Source organism: Zalophus californianus, chromosome 4 (genome assembly GCF_009762305.2).
Source record: "Zalophus californianus isolate mZalCal1 chromosome 4, mZalCal1.pri.v2, whole genome shotgun sequence".
In the NCBI taxonomy this organism is placed as follows: domain Eukaryota; kingdom Metazoa; phylum Chordata; class Mammalia; order Carnivora; family Otariidae; genus Zalophus; species Zalophus californianus.
The window spans coordinates 72,063,366-72,075,778 of record NC_045598.1 but is presented as its reverse complement, the minus strand read 5'-3'; the positions used below and the strand labels follow the sequence as shown (position 1 = coordinate 72,075,778).

At 39.6% G+C, this 12,413-nt stretch overlaps 1 protein-coding gene across 1 annotated transcript in view; it reads left to right on the top strand.

The window, feature by feature from the left end:
* Positions 1-3,300: 3,300 nt before the first annotated feature.
* Positions 3,301-12,413, top strand: part of COL24A1 (collagen type XXIV alpha 1 chain) — a 414,236-nt gene continuing 405,123 nt past the window's right edge. Inside the window, exon 1 of the mRNA XM_027615241.2 lies at positions 3,301-3,367. The gene's annotated coding sequence lies outside the window, so the exon portion shown is untranslated. The remainder of the gene's footprint in view (positions 3,368-12,413) is intronic.

The following is a 12,413-nucleotide window of genomic DNA, read 5'->3' as shown; positions in this document are numbered from 1 at the left end:
CACAGTGATTTAAACAGGGGAACTTTAAAAAAAAATAAATGGGAAGTTTAATATAAAGAATTATTAAACTATAATAATAGAGTAACTGTAGGATATAAGATTACTCTTTATGGTATCTTAGGGCAGAAGGAGATGGACAAACTTGGAAGGTGGCCCTCTCCTCAAGGCCGTGGTTTGAATCTCATTGGAGAAATGTGTATTTGAATCTCCTAGATGGCAGAGAAGTTTGCTGATTTGCTGGCCAGAGCTGGTCTGCAGTCACAGGATGAGCAGGAATGAACCCTCTGGCATGCAGGCAGGGCTGGTGAGCCACAGCTGGTGGCCAGTGCATGGGTGTGCAGTAGCAGTGGAGGCCTGAGGTCCCTATGGGGAAGAATGTGAGGTTGCGGGGAGCACAGCATGGAGAGGATAATGGGAGCCACACCTGAGGAGGGAGTTAGTGTAAACAATCAGGGAGCCAATACAGAGACGAGGCCTGGAGCACAGGATATCTGTATAGAGAGGGCAGCAGGAAGATGATCACCAGGCTGCGCTGGGGCTGCAATGTCCCTGTGGGACAGTGCCTGCTGGGTGGGTGCCTAGGGCCAAGTATCACCAGATGTCCTCACACCCACACTGCTGAACCACCACACTGCAGCCAGAAACCTCAAGAGAGCCCCTTCCTCCTGCAGTGTCCCTCCAGCGCTCTCTACTGAGAAAGCTTCACATCATGCTAACAGAGAAATGCTTCCAGCAATTCCATCCATTATCACAGAGTATATATTTGAAGGGTGAATTGGAACTGAGAGACAATTGATAGTAGCATGGACTCTGTGCAACTTGCTACTCTGTTTACCAAAGACCTTTCTGTACCTCTCTGGTAAAGATGAATGAGATAGGATTGAGGAAACACCACTGGGAAGTTGCAAATCTGTAGCTCTACTTTGCAGAGTTGTTTGCTTTTCAGCAGTTTTTAGGCATCCCAATACAAGAATAGAGTTGCAGATACAGTATTGATCCAGACTTGGGTTTTGCTGGTGGGAGTAAAGGGGGAGATGTTGAGCCACATGCCAAAGTCTTCAGTGAAAGATAGGAAGTCGCCAGGAGACAGTAAACATTACCAAGGAAGTATAGAAGTGGGACAATGGAATAAAATGAGTCTCAAGAAGGATAAGCTTTTACCAGAGTGGGAAGGATCAGCAGTTTTGGATGCAACTGAGGGGAACCAGGAAGCCAAGTTTTTCTCTGCCCAAGGGTTCAAAGAGGTTGAAGACCTAAGGAAGTGAGTTAGCACTGGAATAAAGGATCTAGAGACCATGGTACAAAGGGGGAGATGGTCAGTAGTGGATTACAGTCCACTGAGGGGAGGCATTCTGTAGCAGTAACAATGTGACAAGGAAGAAGACCTGGTCTCTTCCTGGGAGAGCCGAGGAAAAAGGATGAATGACAGCAGCTCACCTCAGGTGTCCTCACTTTGCCACAAGTCTTTTGCTATTTGAAATGGTATTTCTGGTCCAAGCGATGTGATGAGGTCTGCCTTGAGCCTTGCATACGTGCAGCAAGGATCTTATTCAGGGCGAGGGCTTTCTCAGCGTTCATAAGAGTGGTCAGGGTCCTGGTTAGGGATCCAGGTGGCTTTTGAATTTATTACTTAATCGTTTGTTTTTAGCTTAGATATTCTTTCAGTGTAAGAATAATGTAACCACATTATAGAAACTTTGGGAAGTTAGAAAAAAGGAAAAACTAGTAATTCCCACCCTAACGTAATAATTCAGGAATATCTGCTAGGGCTTTTTTACTATGTACATTTACAAACATTGTTATACTATTAATGATACATGGTTTCATGTCTTTTTACAGAATCTTAAGCATCCCTCATGTGGCTGCATGGTCTTCAAAACTATAATTTTAAAGGTTTGCATAATAATTTGTTAGATGCATTCTTGTGTATTTCTCTGTTGTTGGATTGATTTTCTCTGAATTGTTAACAAGTTGGTCAGTGCACTATGATTTGCGATCATGACTGTGTATAACTATTCATTTTTGTGCCAGAATTCATATTTTTTAAGTTCTGGTTTCAAAATGATAGCCATTCATGATGGGTTTCCTAGGCTACATTTTGAATTCAGTTTACCTTTGATGACATCATAGTGGAATGTCTTTTGTTCAAGAGGGAGGTACATGACTGTGATGTTTCTTTGACTCAGCATCAAAGGCTTTTATGCATTTTTAGTCTTTTATAAGTCAGAAGTGAAAGAAGATAAAGGAGCTCAATGTCTTTAGAAAGAACACATTTCTGTAGTGGCTATAGATTCATTATGAGCATTTCTCACACCACCCTGATGCCTGTTTTCCACAATTCAACTGTAGCTGCTTCTCTTAGTGTTTCAGTTCTCACCTACACAACTGGATAAAATATTAGAGTAAAATAAACTCATGAGTGTGTCTTGGGGTGGATTTTAGTTACCATGTATGGAAACCTGAGTCTTAAGGTGAATAGGTTCTTGGGCAGCAAGCCAGCCCCTGAGGAGACTGGATATCCTCACAGTAGAACCAAAGAACAAGGCAGGGAACAGGGGAGTGAGGAAGCCTGAAAAAGTCAGTGCTCAATGAATTACTGCCTTAGGGGTCCTTATGTTCCCTGAGTCTAGGAACAGCATTAGTCTCAGAGTCTGGAATGGTGCCATGCCCTCAGGTTAGGGTTAAGTGATCTTACCTATAAAGTTTGGAGAAGTGCAGGGCAATAGAACCAACCAAGTGGTCCTTGCATTATCACTATCAAATCAGAACATTTTGGGGGATGTGCTGGAGCTGACAGGTACCAGATCCCAAGAGCTGATTGTTAAATTTTAAGGAATTTTGCAGCTGGTTGACTCATGCTGGTAGTTTGAAATCAACTATCATGGGAGTATTGATACCACAGAAATCAGCACCTGAGGTACACTACAGAAATGCTATAAATCAGAACTTTTTTCTTCCCCACCCCCGAGATCTGGTTGTTAAACATTTGCCAGCGCATCTCTGATGGTACCTCTGCCTTTATCAATAGGCAACTTCACATTTTCTCTTTTCCTTGAAGAGTCAACTTCTCCAAGCCTCAGTTTTCCCACCTATAAATGTGAAATCCGGAATTTAGGCCTGAAAGAGATTTTAGAAATTATCTAGTCCAAACTTTTGTATTTCTCGGACACTGTTAGCTCTGACTAGAAGTATATTTCTTCCTCAGAGACAGAAGCCATGGTGACATCTATCACTTGGAAGGATAATGAGCATGCCCTCTCAGTCTGGAGCAGGATTCTTGGCACTGGAAGCCCGAGGTGTTACAGAGCTTGTCAGGCAGCAACAGGAAACCCAAGACCCAGAGGGAAAATCTAGACTGGGAGTCCAGGTAGGTCAATGGGGTCAGAGGAGAGTCAGTCATTCTGTGCAGAAATATGTGGGTTCTTGTCTTTTGGATGGGTTAGGGTGGTATCTGATACATTGGAGTGGGAAAAAATAAAATCCAAATCCAGGCCAAATCAGGGTTTTTATGCAAACAGATGGGACAATCATCTGACATAGGCAGGGGTAGGACAGGCGGTAGAGAGGTTTGAATAGTAGACATCAGAACAAAACCCCCCAGCTTTTAGAAGTCAATGTCTATGTTGAGGGAAAGAAGTCTAATCATTGATAGCACCGGAGAGTTCAAGGTCTATTTCAAATTGCCTAGCATACACGCTACATACATAATATCAAAGCTGGGCATTTGCCAATAAAATCTAGGACAGAACGGCCACTGTGCCCTTTGCCTTAATGATATAGAGCTTTTGTAACCAGGAAATGGTCTTGATCACTAGTCCAAAAAGATCCTTGAAAGACATCTTAAGAAAATAGAGTGGGGAGGTGTACTTCCCCCCACAGGTTCTTCTGTTCTTTTTATGATGTTAACCTCTACTTCCATGCTTTTTCTTCATTCCAGTCAATGGTGCAGTTAATTTTGATTGCAGAAACTTATCTCAGAATTGGCTTGCTGCCTGAAGTTCAGACTATAAATTTACTAGCTTTTTTATACATACTGTCAATCAGAGTAACAATAAAACCATGTTTGGATTGAGCAACTGAAAACAATAAACATTTTTCATTTAAGTACAGGTGTGCAAGCAAAGGAATAGAACTCTTAGGTACCATGATGAGGTTAGGACTGGCAGCAAGATGGAAATCCTGTATGGCACTGATGGAGACGGTTCACGTGAACTTGATTAGGAAATAGAGCCACGTAGGGGCAAAAATCGGAGCCCAAATAGTGGGAGCTGAGTTTTTAATTCAGAGGAAGATTCTCAGATTACCATGATGAGGAGCAGCATTACCTCCAGGAAAATCGGGTGAAAGTGAATCTTCAGGTATTGTGAATTTGGGGAAATACCATGCATTACATTATTACAGAGAAATTAGTTTAGAATCATCTTTTTCTGGTAACTTAGTAATGGAAGAAAGGTGTCATGTCCACAAGTATCACTAATAATAGCTAATGAATATTATACTCCTATTAAACAGGGGTCATTAGCCATAGTTGAGTCATATTAAGTTCTCCAGTGCTGATATCAGAATTTTCTACCTTACAAGTCTGACGCAAGGAGGCACCCTTAAGTTTACTTGATATATAACTTGCATATGATTTCTTCAGTGTTGGAAGATTGCTTTATCTCAGTTGTTTCTCCTTGTGCTTTAATTTATGCTAACTTTGTCAGTGTCACCTTTATTCTTCCCCCTTTACCAAGTTTATAGATTATATTTCATTTAGAATTCCATTAATTTCTGTTACAGGATAAAATTATTCACACCATGCCGTGTTAACTGGTATTAGGAAAATTAATATCTAAAATAGTTTCTTTTTCTTATGTTTAGTTTGAATTAAAGGGAATTTGACTCACTGTAATTTAAAGGGTATCTGATAAATATTTATTAGGTATATACTAACTGAAATGTTTTGGTGTTTTGGGTTTGGTTTTTTTTGTTTGTTTGTTTTTTTAGAAAACCAATAAGAGTTTCTCACAATGTTTTACCTTTCTGCATTATGAGATGCATTTTGCACATTGATGCATTTTGCATGTTGATGAGAATATCGATATCATGGATTTATGTAGTCAACCTTTCCCCCTAGTATATTTGCTCACATATATACATGATGGTAGGTGTTTTTCAGCTTGTTTGATAATAGGAACATAAAGTTTTGACGAGCGAGGGTCCCAGAGTGGAGAGCAGAGAAGAGAGAGGACTTGGGCCATTGGACACAAATTCTACCCTCCCATCCACTAAACAATACTAAATCTGTATGACCAATGCGCTAATTACAGAACTTGCCATCTGTGGTGGTCACCCAAGGAAAGAGGATTTGGATAAACTAAAAAAGTTGAGATGAGGCCAACACACAGCCTGAGATTAGGCACAGGGTATTATTGGTCATGGGCGCTAACAGCAAAGGAAAAAAAAATATACTAGTGGGGAGGAGGAAGAAAGTATACGGCCAGTGTAAAATACTGCTGGCTACAGAGTCAAAACCGTTTTGTCTTAAGAAAGCACATCTTATCTGGCCCGTGGTTGTTGAAAAATTGGGGAATTGATTGATTGCACTTCACAATTGATGGACTATGTGGAATGTACCAAATGAGGATTGATGTAAAACAGCTGTTTGTGTGTTTGATGCAAGCATCAAGAAGGCCAAATAAAATTAAGATGCTCAGGCATAAAACAAAGACATCATTGTAATCATCAGCATGCTTTTTACACATTGTCCTAAGACCATTGTGTAATTGTCTGACCCTCTTGATAAATTCTTCTCTGCCACTGAGCCAGTTCTTTTGAGAAATTAAACATCCATGATTTAATCTTGAAAGACTGAATGAGTTTTACAAATTAATAGCTCTGCAAGGCCGGCACTGGGGGTGGGAGAAGGGGTACTTCTCTATCAGTCCTGTCCAGTAGCTTCTCAGTACCTCCTTCCTTCATCCAGTAGTTTTATGGCTGTCCCCTGACACCATAGTTCAATTCCTGAGCATGTTAGATAAATTCTAAACTGTTTGTTGTTGTCATTGTTTATGTTTCTATGACATCTAAACAATAAATATGCCAATTTATAGTCGGTCTCATCGATTATTGTTCACGGCCAATTGAGTATAAGCCCTTTTTACAGGAAAGAAACTGAGTGTTACTGGAGTGGTTGGGGGGGGGGGGGTTTGGGGGTGGCTGGGTGATAGACATTGGGGAGGGTATGTGCTACGGTGAGCGCTGTGAATTGTGCAAGACTGTTGAATCACAGATCTGTACTTCTGAAACAAATAACGCAACATATTTTAAGAAAAAAGAAAAAGAAGAAGATAACAGGAGAGGAAGAAAAGGGGAGTATGTCAGAGGGGGAGACGAACCATGAGAGATGATGGACTCTGAAAAACAAACTGAGAGTTCTAGAGGGGAGGGGGGTAGGGGGATGGGTTAGCCTGGTGATGGGTATTGAGGAGGGCACGTTCTGCATGGAGCACTGGGTGTTATGAACAAACAATGAATCATGGAACACTGCACCAAAAACTAATGATGTAATATATGGTGATTAACATAACAATAAAAAAATAAAAAAATAAAGTCTTGGTCAGATCAACCTTGGTCAAATCAACCTAGTCAAATTTTCCTTGCCCTCTGAAGTTTGAATTCTTCATTAATTACAATTAGGATGGAAATTTAAACTCCACACCAGATGAATTTGCATAAATACCATATTGTGTAGCAAACAAAGCATATCGAAACCTTTTATCCTTAATTCAGTTCTCCACAGCACCTTGATGAGGTTTTGATTGTTTACTTGAATGTTACAAGAAACTTTCGAAGATATTATTTACAAAACTACACATTATACTAGTTCAACACTAGTCCATGATAATTAAGTCATTACTATTGTGTTAACTATGTGGTGACAGATAGTAACTAGACTTATGGGGATTATTTCATAATGTATAAAAATATTGAGTCACTATTATGTACACCTGAAACTAATAGAATATTGTTTGTCCGTTATACTTTAATTAAAAAAAGACTTCTACAGGTCATCTCTCAATCATCTACCATAATAAATAGGAATATTGAAATTCAAGTGATTCCTGCTGCTCTCTGGATGTCTTTAAGATGAACAGATGAAGCCGACTTCTGTAATCAGGAGCCAAGAAATGGAGGGTCGCTGCTTGGAGAATGGGAAAAACAGTTTTATCTGGTTGAAAGACAAGTGAAGGGAAATAAAGGTTGAACTGTACACCTTTATCTTCAAAGTTAAAGATTCGGAGTTTGGTGTTGATTCAAGAGAAAGTTGCATGGTTTTGTTCTGCAACTTTGGATCAATTGCAACGATGGACAGGTCTATGGACACTTCACCAGCAATTCTAAGGCTGTCATCAGGAAATGTGGAATTGTGAAAATACTGGTAAGATGTTCTGACTTACTTCCAGAGTGGAGAAGTACCCTACAGATGTAGGAATAAGCTCTCCACCTACTCAGGTTTTGAATCAAAAGAAATTATTTAATACTATCTATATTACTCTTACCTATGCAATACCTTGGTTAGGGGGCATTTCTTTTCAAAAATCTCATTTGTACCCTTACTAATTTAGCAGTTCAGTTTCCTAAAATATATGTGTATTCACCTTATTTGCACCTACAATGGCCTCAGGCCATTTTCATTGCTTTCAACTCCATCTGTTTCAGTATGAACTTAGCTACTATTTTTCACCCTAGTGTTCATTGCCTCGTTAACACTACAGGGCTTCTCCCAGGGCAGTCCATTACCCCCTAGCAGCAGTTAGTTTATCCCCGCCTAAGTGATTCCTCTGGTCCCCTTGCATGCCCCAGCGCTGTCTCAGAACCACCCTTTAAAGGAAGGCCTGTGCCTAACCCAGCTGCTTTTAATTCTTTCACACACGGCTGTTCCCCTTGAGTGAGGGCTACAGTTCAGCTTAAAGGACCCACATTCTTAGGAAACCATTTTTAAAGGACTAAGTAAAGACAGATTACTTTATAAGGTCTCATTACATCGTTCAAAAAATGGCGGGGGTAACGGGGGTAGAAGACAAACCTGTAACATTTGTGGAGTCCTCACATACATCAGGAGTTCGCCAAGCACTTGTCCCATGCTCTCAGATTTCATATTCACAACACTATATGAGTCAATGATCTCATTTTAGAAAAGAGGAAAAAGAGGCCCAGGCTTAGAAGTTCTAAGGCAAAACCCAGGAATCTAATGGATATCTGCCCAGCTCTTAAGACTGTTGTGCTGTTTGGAGGTACAGGAAAAGTGTGGTGTTAGTATACCTAGCGACAGCAAGATCACAGTCAAAACGATGGGAAGGAGGGTGGAGCCGACTGAGACCGTGTTCATGTCCCGAGTAAGCGCCTGTAGTTCATCATTTGTGTGCCCAGCGCTTCAAGTTCAAAGATTGTTAGAAGGCAAAGTTCTACAAGCAAAACAGCCCTGTGATAGAACCCAAAGAAAACTTATTTTCCATGACCTTTCTGGACGGCCTCAGACTCAGAACAAACAACTCAGGATAAAAATTTAAACTTGACCGCAGAGATTCCTTCACATGATATGCCGGATTTTTTTTTTTTTTTCCATCTAAAGGACCTTTCATCTCCTTCCCACTTCAGAAAAGACTTTAAGGCTCCACAAAGGACTGCTGGAAGGAACAGATTTGTCTAAATCTGCCCTATTAATTTTGTCATTAGTTCTAATGAATCATCCCCATAAAAACGCAATTTGGTCTCTTTGCTTTTGATATTTATTAGAGATAACAAGATTTGTGATCAAATATTTTAAACTAGAGTAAGTGGCTATATTGCTATCATAAACATATAATGAATACACTTTATGATCTCATGTACTAATTAAAAAGCTTGAAGAACCTGGAAAGGGGAAGTGTGGTTCTGAGAACAGAGCCCTCTGAAGGTGCCTTTTCCCGTAATAATAATGGTAATAGCTAATACTTACTGATGGCTTTCTATATGCCAGGGACTTTTCTAAATGCTTCAAGTGTATAACTCCCTTTAATCCGCTTAATAGCTCTATGCAATGAGTACTATTACTATCCCCATTTAACGTATAAGAAGTGAAATAACCAAAGCTTGGGTTCAAATTCAAGAGACCCCTTAGTAAATATGCTATGCAAGGATATCATTATATTTCCATGGATTCAGTTAAGCAAGTCTTCAGGCTCACAGAGAATATGTTTTCTAATATTTGGGAAGCTATCTAGGCCTCCTGACAGAAAATACACTTTAAACAAAATGTCAGAGCCCTAAAACTCCCTAGGAAGAATAGCACATAATAGTCTACAGCAGGTCTGCTAACTTTTCTGTGAAAGGCCAAATAATAAATATTTTAGCCTTTGTGGGCTATACAGTCTCTGTTGTAAGCACTCAACTCTGCTGTCATAGTGGGAAAGTAACTATGGATAATATGTAAACCAATGGGCATGTATGTGTTCCAATAAAACTTTAATCACAAAAGCAAACAGTGGGCCAAATAGAGCCCAAGTGCTGTACTTTGCCAATTCCTGATGCAGAGCATTGATTTTCAACACGTGATCAGGGACATCACCTGGGCACTCACTAGAAATGCAAATCTTGGGGCTCCAACCCCAGACGTTCTGAATCAGAAATTCTGGGGGCTTCACCTCTGTGTTTTTACAAGCCTTCCAGGTGACTCTGTTCATGCTATAGTTTAAGAAATACTCATGTAGTAAAAGGGAGCTAATGTTTATTGGGAATTTGCTTTGTGCCAGGTGCTTCCAATATTTTTCTCATTGAATCCTTACAACAATCCTTTCAATTATGTATTATTGGCTATTTTTCAATAGATGCAGCTAAGGCTCCAAGGGGTTAAATGACTTGGCAAAAATTGAACAATTAAGTGGTGGCACCAAGATTCAAACCATTCAAGCCCTCTGACTCCAAAATATACCTTAGCTAATATCTCCAAAATAATCTTGGAGATAATCTGTTCCCACCTGCTGAACTTATAGTTGAAGGAATTAGGGACAAAATAGATTAGAGCTATACCCCAACCTATTTCTCATTGCTCCCAGTTCAGTATTGTTTTCTTTGTACCATGCTGAAATCGCAAAATGAGCAGAAATCTCCTTCAAGCTCTGGGACAGAATGTGATTACACCGGAACAGGCAATTCCAGGCATCGCCCAGTATGATGGTAAAGCCCCTATGCTTTCCAGGGGAAATCTAACAGGTCCCATGCTGCTAAAGAAGACACTGGAATTTTCTAGTCATTGCAGTATAACTTGGGTCTGTGGATACAGTGCTGACATTTCATCCAGCCTCTCTCCAGTTCCCGGATGTAAAGACAGAGAGATCATCTCAAATGTAAAAGATTCAATGGAGAAGAAGGAGAAAAGGTATTTGCTGAGCTTCTCTGAGTGCTAGAAATTATTCTATCCACTTTGTGTGTTTGCTCAAATGATCCATCAAGAACCAATGAGGTATAAGAAAGGGGTGCCTGGGTGGCTCAGTCAGTTAAGAGTCTGCCTTCGGCTCAGGTCATGATCTCAGGGTCCTGGGATTGAGCCCCACATCGGGCTCCCTGCTCAGCGGGGAGCCTATTTTTCTCTCTCACTCTGCCTGCCGCTCCCCTTGATTGTGTGCTCTGTCAAATAAAAAATAAAATCTTTTAAAAAATTTGTTCCATTATATAGGTGTGAAAAATAAAAGGTAAAATAAATGTGACTGAAATGACTATTGTCCTCCAAGTATCTGGACTCTATGTAACTTCAAAGCTCTTTCTTCTCACCCATGCTGCCTGTGCCCACATCCTGGATACCCTCTATTTGTCCATAATTTAGAGAGCTGTGTCATGCTCTCTACTCTAACTAGAACTGTGATATCTCAAGAAGCATTGTGTGCTTTTGGTTGAAAGGCTTTGTGCGTTAAGTTTTTATTTTACTTCCAAAGGAGTTTTTCTTTTTTTTAAACACAAGTAAAATCAACTCCAGAAATGTGAACAAAAGCAATCAAATAAGAATGAATTTGAAGAGTGCTTATTAACACTCTTCAGAATTTAGTGTTTTGAAACATAATAAAGATCACTTTGTTATAACATCTTTCTCTTCCCCCAGCTTCAATGTTTTCTCATACATAACACTTAAAAGTCCCAGCCAGAGACCCATAAACCAATATTTTCCCCCAATGTAATGGTTTCCTGCACATAGAGTTCAAAACCCCATCTCCTGGAAAACATTATAAAGAACTTCCACATTATTAGAATGTAACTCACACTCTTTAAAGATCAGTCACGTTACTTAAACATAACCCCATGTTTAAAACACCTCTCCCTGCATTTGTCTTTCCATAGTTTATATCAGTCCCCTCCAAAAAATTTAAAAAGGAAAATGAAGTGTGAAGTTCCTGCATGCAAACCATGTATTTTAAACAAAATCCAACTAAAGATATTTTTAAAGCTTTGTTTCACAATGAAATTTTAAATTGGAGAAAAAAAATGGCCCCCCTTTTCTGTAAGTTATTGGACTGGCTTATAACAAAGTAACAAAAACTTTGTGGTGTTAAACAACAGAAATTTATTCTCTCACAGTTCTGCAGCCTTGAAGCCCCAAATCAAATTGTCAACAGGACCCTGCTCCCTGTGAAGGATTAGGGAAGAATTCTTCCATGCCTCTTCTTAGCTTCTGGGGGGTTTCCAGTGTCCTTGGCTTGTGGCTGCATCATTCAGGTTCCTGCCTGCATCTTCACATGACCTTCTTCCCTGTGTATCTGTGTCTCTGTATCTGATATTCCTCTCCTCCTCATAAACAGGCACCAGTCATGGGGCTCAGGGCCCACTCTAATATGCCTTTTTGTAACTTGATTATATCTGCAAAGACCCTATTTCTAAATAAGATCACATTCACAGGTACTAGGAATTAGGACTTCAACATAACTTTTGGAGCGATATAATCCAGACAACTATAGTTATTGAGTAAATAAATATACCTATGCATTACTTCAGGCATGAGAATAGGCTACAAGTATTTAAAAATCTTTGCTTATATAAGAACAAATTTATTTTCCACTTGGCCTGAAGGCAGATTTTTGTTTAATAACCAAAGTATGTGTATTTATTGCTTCTGGTTAGCATTTATGAAGCTACTAGTTGTAGCTTTTATGGCATTTATAAACATCATTCTTATCAATTTATCTCCTTAAAAATTATTCAAGAACAATTATAATAATAATTATATGTTAAGATCTTATTGTGGCCAATACACGTATAATGCCATTCATTTTTTAATCTTTACAAGAATCCTATGAAGTCAGTACAATTACCACCTGCATTTTACAGATGAGAAAACAGAGATGTCAAGTAGCTTGCCCATTGCCATACAGCTAAGTAGTAATTAATGAGACCAGGATTTA